Consider the following 6791-nt stretch of genomic DNA (forward strand, 5'->3'; position numbering starts at 1 on the left):
TGGGAGACTATATATGAAAAATAACTATCATTTATACTGCATTTAAATCCATTAAAAAAGTAAATTTGTCTCTTTAAATGGTAAATTTTTATTCATCTTGCCCCCTACCAATTTCTTCATGAATTCTTATAGGGCAGAGTCTATATTTTATTTCTCTTTCATTATTTAAGTGCCAAATACAAAATCTAGCTTTAAATAAGCACTCAATAATATGAAATGGAAAGGACATACAGTATAATCCATTGGGCTTTCTTTCTTTCTTTTTCTTTTTTTCCAATCAGCTTGAAAGTCAGATCAGAGCCACAGATACCACACTCCCAGCAGTCACTTCCCATGGAGACTGGCTATGTGATGCCAGCCACGCATCCTCCCTGGGCTCGCCAAGGGTTACAGACCTGGGATGTCACAGCATGTAACAGAGCCCTTTTGCCCATCAGAGCACTAGTAAAACCTGATAGGAAGGAGGCAGCTGGGCCACTGGGCTTTTAAGAATGACATATCAGATTCTTAGACCTGTAACATACTTCCTCTGTATTAGAAAAGGTTTTATATATTACAACACTAGGATCTCTTCCACAATATATCTTTCTCTTATTTGTCTTGCCCAAACATGGAATTATAAACATGAAGACAAAAATAACCATTTAGTACTTGTTTCATAGATGTCCTCTTTCTAATACATTAAATGTAGGTTAATCTCTCCTTCCTTATCCACTTGGGTAGAAAAAAATTACATAATTGTATAACAATTTATTCTTTTGCTTATAAAATTTTTGACTCACTGTAACTCACAAACAAAGGTTTTAGGTAGAAACTTGCATGACATGGAGAAAAATTCAAGTTCTTCCAATAACATGACAGGTATCTCAAATTTTCAATAAACAAGAACAACAAAAAATCTTCTGAATCATTTTAATAACACCTTGAATTTCACAATGAGTAATATTATTTAAAAATTACTAGTTTGGAAATACTTCTTTACCTATTTCCAGATTATAAAATATTTTATGAGAAATGTAGGCATATCCCCATTCTTAGAATCTCTACCTTAAACTGTTTGAAGGTTACTCTCATATCTCTGGAAATCTTTTGTTTTTCTCCAGGATAATATCCACGGCTCTTTTAACCATTCTCAAACGTTGTATCATGTTTGTCCTAAGATTTAAAAGTATACTGCAAATACACTCTTTTTTTCTATTTTGTAAAAAAGGAAACTTAAATACACTTTGTAATCAAATTTACTCTGAAATCAGCCACAAAGAGTTAAGGTACATACAAACATTTAAAGTCTGAGTACTATGCAAGATTTGGACTGTTCTATAAGTATTAACAATTAAGGCTATGGGAATTAATGGAATATCTTTCAGAGAAAGTGTGGAATGAGGGATCAAAGCTGAGAACTGGGCCCTAAAAATTTGTAAAAATCTCTGAAAGACAAGGTGAAGTGGGAGCATATTGTGTAACCCAAGCTGGGGGTTACATGTCAAACAGAAGGGTGTGTTCAGGCAAGGTAAATGAAGACCCAAATAGAAATTCTTTATGAAATCAGAACATTTTCCAAAAACATAGCTATGCATCCTTATATGTACTTGTGAAGTTGACATTTGCTGTCAAGTTGCCAATAAGTTAAACATAAGAAAGAGAGAAAGAAAGGAAGGAAGAAAGAATGAAAGAAAGAGAAAGGAGACAGAAGAAAGAAGAAAGAAAAGGAAGAAAATTTGTATTCATCTCTTTCTAGTCCTGGTATACCTATACCCCCATCCATTCCAGCCCTAGGCAAAATCCATTTACATTTTAATGTCAGGTTTTTGCTCTGCAACCAAACTTTGTACCCCTAATCCCAATTTTCACTATTCTAACAGATGGAGAGATTTTTATTTTTATTTTTGTTAATAGAAATATGATGTTCATATTTCTGTGCTAATGATTCATGTACCATGGACATTTAAATGACTTCTTAGAAAACAAAGAAACAGAAATACTATAAATAGTTCTTGAGCCAGACTGGCATGGCCCAGTGGTTGAGTATTGACCTATGAACCAAGAGGTCACAGTTAGATTCAGGGTCAGGGCACATGCTCGAGTTGCAGCCTCCATCCCCTGTGGGGCATGCAGGAGGCAGCCAATAAATGATTCTCTTTCATCATTGATGTTTCTATCTTTCTCTCTTCCTCTCCCTCTCCCTTCCTTTCTGAAATGAATAAAAAAGTATTAAAAAACAATTCTTGAGCAAAAAATGTTTTATTAATTCATTGATGAAATATGTATCAAATATATTTAAATGTATATAATTTTAAACCCAAATATACATATACTTTTGCAACTGCAATTCCAGTGAAGAACTATTCACCCAATATTAACAAAGAAAATCAAAATAGCATCCTTGATGTTTCTATAGTTAATAACTTCATTATAATTTTGTTTTTGGGTTCTTTCATGATTAATAACATACCATGAATTTGTCTAATGGAACAGGTTTTATAAAGAAGTTACACTGACATGTAGAAACTTAGATTCAACAACAGCCATGGAGATCACTAAGGCCAACCACTTCATTTTCCAGAATTAAAACAACAACAACAAACCTAGAAAACACAGTGTTCTGTGTCCCCTGGTAACTGAGTCCTAACTTGGCTTGCTCCTTATTTAACAGAGAATCGGGCTTCCCGTCACTCATGGGAGCTAGGTGTTGGTTCTTGGGGTACCGCTGAAATAAGAATTTCAGAAGCCCCCATAGAAAGATTAGATGTGGGAAAAGGCTTTTCTTGAATGAAGTTACATTCCTCGGGTTCCAAAGTCCCATTTCCCTCAAGCCAGTCCTGAAGGAGGTGCAGCTGGGAGTTTCTCAGAGCCCAAAGCAGGCCAGTGTCCAGAGCTTCCGTTCTATGCTGCAGCCGGGTGTAGTTCAGCATCCCAGCCAATTAAAGTCCATTAGTCCACTGTGGAGTCCCACATGGCTGTGAGCCACGTGGGCACAGGGGATCACATCCCCCTGCCACAGGACAGCCAGGGACCTGGTGCACCCGAGAAAGAGAGTAAAAACCAAAAGAGCGTGCATGTTTGTTTAGAAGTTTAAATATTCATGTTTTGCACACATGTGGTGGCCATGACTATTCTGGCCAATTACCTGTTTCCATGTGTGATTGATGGGCAAGCACCTTCCCTCATCACCCAGCCCTTCCTGGGCATGTGTCTATCTGGTCTTCCCTCTCCTCCTCTCCCGTTAAATAATAACCAGGTTATTTCAACAGCATCATTTATACTCCAAATTTTGTGATCGTTCACTACAAGAGTGACAGTAAATCATAAAGAAATTTGTGATATTTTTGTTACTACAGAAATGTCCATTTGAGGACTCAGCAAAACTCTTAATGATACCATTCTATTTTAGAGATGGTTAGATTGAGATTTTACAGAAAGGAAACTAACAATTCACAGACTATAACAATGAAATAAAAATACATGAGGATTGACTTTATTTTCTAGAGCAGTTTTTTCATGGAAAAAAAAATGATTTTAATTACAGATGAGCAACTTTAAAAGAATGGAAATATTTAAATGATGCACTTGTTTTTCTACACCTGCTAACAGGTGCTAAAATCTGTTTGGATTCTCTGAATGGAGAGTTCTGTAGCCAACGTGTCATTATCATAAAAACCAAGATAAAAAAGACTATGAAATATTGAGGCTGATTTAGTTTTCAAATGCAAAGCAGCAGCTGTATTAAAGCACAGGCTACTGGGAAAACCTCGAGAGAAACAACTGCCATCTTTAGTTATGGGGTGTGCTCTCAGACAATGAACTGACTGATTGGACACAAGAAAATGGAAAAATTCATCATGTTCTTAACAATAAGTTTCATCTCAGGAAACTGATGTGTGGCGAGCTGCAGCCGATCATTCTTTCACTCAACAAAGAAAACTGAAGTGATTGATACTGGGTGGACATAGGTAGAAATAAATTGCTTTGGCTAAGATCATATTTACTTTTTAAATAACACCATTTATAAACGTTTTTAGTCCAAGAAAAGTTTTTCTACAACACATGTGTATATATAAACACATGTTTATATATATAAAGGTATATGTATACATGTATATAAATATGAGTGTGTGCATTTATTTATAGGAAAGAAAAAAAGGAAGGAAAGAAGGATGGAAGAAAGGAAGAAATGAAGAAAGAAATGAAGGAAGAAAGGGAACTCAGACAAAGCCAGTCATTGATATATCAGCCTAATAACCTTACCAATGTTATTTTTTATTTAATATGTATTATACTTCACAGAAGAGTGTACATTCAAAAGAAGGACTAATTGACACATTCATAGACGTTTGTAAGTTTATGGGAAGCAGCAAAGAGAATACTGAGTTGATTATGAAAATATGAAACACCAAAGCAATTCCAACAAAGAATGCTTTAAAAAATGAGATTAATATACTTTCAGCTTTGCTGAAAGTCCAATATAAGAAGAAATTATTAAAGGAAGGATGATTTAATTGTGTGGCAAAAGAGTTGTTAAATGCATTTTCTGTTATAAAACTCTACTAGAGGCCTGGTGCATGAATTTGTGCACAGGTGGGGTCCTGATTTGGGGGGGCAGGGGGCCGGGATGTAATCGGGCCTTCTGGTGGGCGGTGGGACCACCTTGCCAGCCTGGGATCTGGATTCATGCCACTGATGTTCGCACCAGTTGTCGGGAGCCACCTGGTGGCCGCTTTTTTATACTTTCTTCTTGCGGAGCGTCTAGGGAGGGGAAGCGGCCACAGTGGCCGAGGCTGTCTTCTAGGAGGCTGGCGGCGCAGTCAGGATCATGCCAGTGGCACTGGTCCATAGGTGCCTGGCCTGTTCTCTGGAAATTGGGACTGCAGGACTATTGAGGGAGTGGCTGCCACCGGGCCAGTGGGTCGCTAGGACGGGTCTGTCAGCTGAGTGGCTCTCCTGCTGTGGGAGCACACTGACCACCAGGGGGCAGCTCCTGTATTGAGTGTCTGGTGGTCAGTGCACATCATAGTGACTGGTCTTTCCGGTCTATCTGGTTGTTCCAGTTGTTTGGTCGCTGAAGCTTATATATATATATATATATATATATATATATATAGTCCCTAGATAGATAGATAGATAGATAGATGATAGATAGATAGATAGATAGATAGATAGATAAATAGATAGATAGATGTCCCTTTTTAAATTATCATCATTGAATTACTTTCTAAGAGGATTCTTTTTCTTTCAAAGTGTTATCAGTGGAAGTGGGGTATTTCTTTCTCCACTGAGTCCTAGGGATGGAGTCCTCTTGAGAAAAAGAATTTTCTGAGACTCACATGGGAGGATGAGTGATTTTTATTTTTGTGGAATTACATCCCTGGGTTTCCAAAGTCCCATTTCCCTTAATCCAGTCCTGGAAGAAGTGTAGCTGGGGAGTCAGTAGAGCTAAAATCAGAGCCAGTGTCCAGGGTTTCCATTCCATGTTGCAGCTGAGTCCAGTGTCAGGCTAGTTGCAGTCAATTAGCCTATTGTGTGTGGGGTCCCCGTTCACCATGTGGGCGAATGCAGGGGAGCAGGAGCAGGAGACCCCCACAAGTCAGGAGTCAAGCAAGCACGCCAAGAGCCGAGAGGGCTAACTCCTTTGTTTAGGGATTTAAGTTTCCAAAATTTCTCACTCTTGCAGTGGCCACACCCATTCTGGCCAAAGACCTGTTCCCAGGTGTGACTGTTGGGCAAGTACTTTTGCAATGTCACCCCAGCTTTTCTGGGCATGCATCTATCCTCCACCCCCAACTTCCCCCCGTGATCTATGGGTAATGGACCGGTGGCTCCCTGGGGAGTGTAAAGATTTAGCTCCCTGGTGAAGCTTCCCAAATGACATGCCTATAATATTTGGCCTTTCCACAACAGTATCAAAAGCCAGAGTAGTTTTATCAAGATACACATTTTTCCATTAGAGAGAGAGAGTGAGAGAGAGAGAGAGAGAGAGAGAGAGAGAAGGAGAAGAAAGTACCGCTGTTCCATGTATTGCAGACTCCAGTGTTTTAATTTTAGGTGTTGTGTTTTGGTGTGTGTGTGTGTGTGTGTGTTTCTGATCCTGGTTCTTTTTCATTTACAATTAGAGAACCAAAGCATGGTAGTAGAAGGAAGTAGTATAAGTTTAGTATGTGAGGATTATTATAATAGCATTATAGAGCAAGGAGGAAGAAGATTGGCCTCACAGAACAGCACAGCTAAAATTGCTAAAATTTTTTTAATAAATATATTTTTTATTGATTTCAGGGAGAAGGAGAGAGAGATAGAAACATAGAATGATGAGAGACAAACATAGATTGGTTGCCTCCTGCATGCCCCCTACTGGGGATAGAGCCAGTAACCCCAGGCATGTGCCCAGACTAGAAATCAGTGACCTGGTTCATGGGTCGATGCTCAATCACTGAGCCACATCGGCCTGGCTAAAATTGCTAAAGTTTTACTGAGTATATGTGACTGTAGGATAAGTGTTAATTACTATTATTAGCATTGATTAATAATATGGGGACTAGAAAAAAAGATTAATTTAGAGGCTATTCCTAAATTTTTATAGACATTTTTCTGCTTTAGCTATTGTCTCCATGCTCCTAACAATACTTTGTAATTGCTTTCCTTTATTTTTAAAAAAATATATTTTAAAACATTAAATAACATATAATCTTTGCAAAAGTGGAAAATGCCATAAAGTACAGATTTTTAAATAAAGTTACTAATTACTCTAACCACCTACAAGTATAACTTATAAAATGTGTTGCATATATTCCTAGCGATTA

At 37.9% G+C, this 6791-nt stretch overlaps 1 non-coding gene across 1 annotated transcript; it reads right to left on the reverse strand.

The window, feature by feature from the left end:
• Positions 1–277: 277 nt before the first annotated feature.
• Positions 278–520, reverse strand: LOC111827405. The gene has a single exon (XR_002830943.1).
• Between the last annotated feature and the right edge of the window lie 6271 nt (positions 521–6791).

This window comes from Myotis lucifugus, unplaced genomic scaffold (assembly GCF_000147115.1).
Source record: "Myotis lucifugus unplaced genomic scaffold, Myoluc2.0 scaffold_159, whole genome shotgun sequence".
In the NCBI taxonomy this organism is placed as follows: domain Eukaryota; kingdom Metazoa; phylum Chordata; class Mammalia; order Chiroptera; family Vespertilionidae; genus Myotis; species Myotis lucifugus.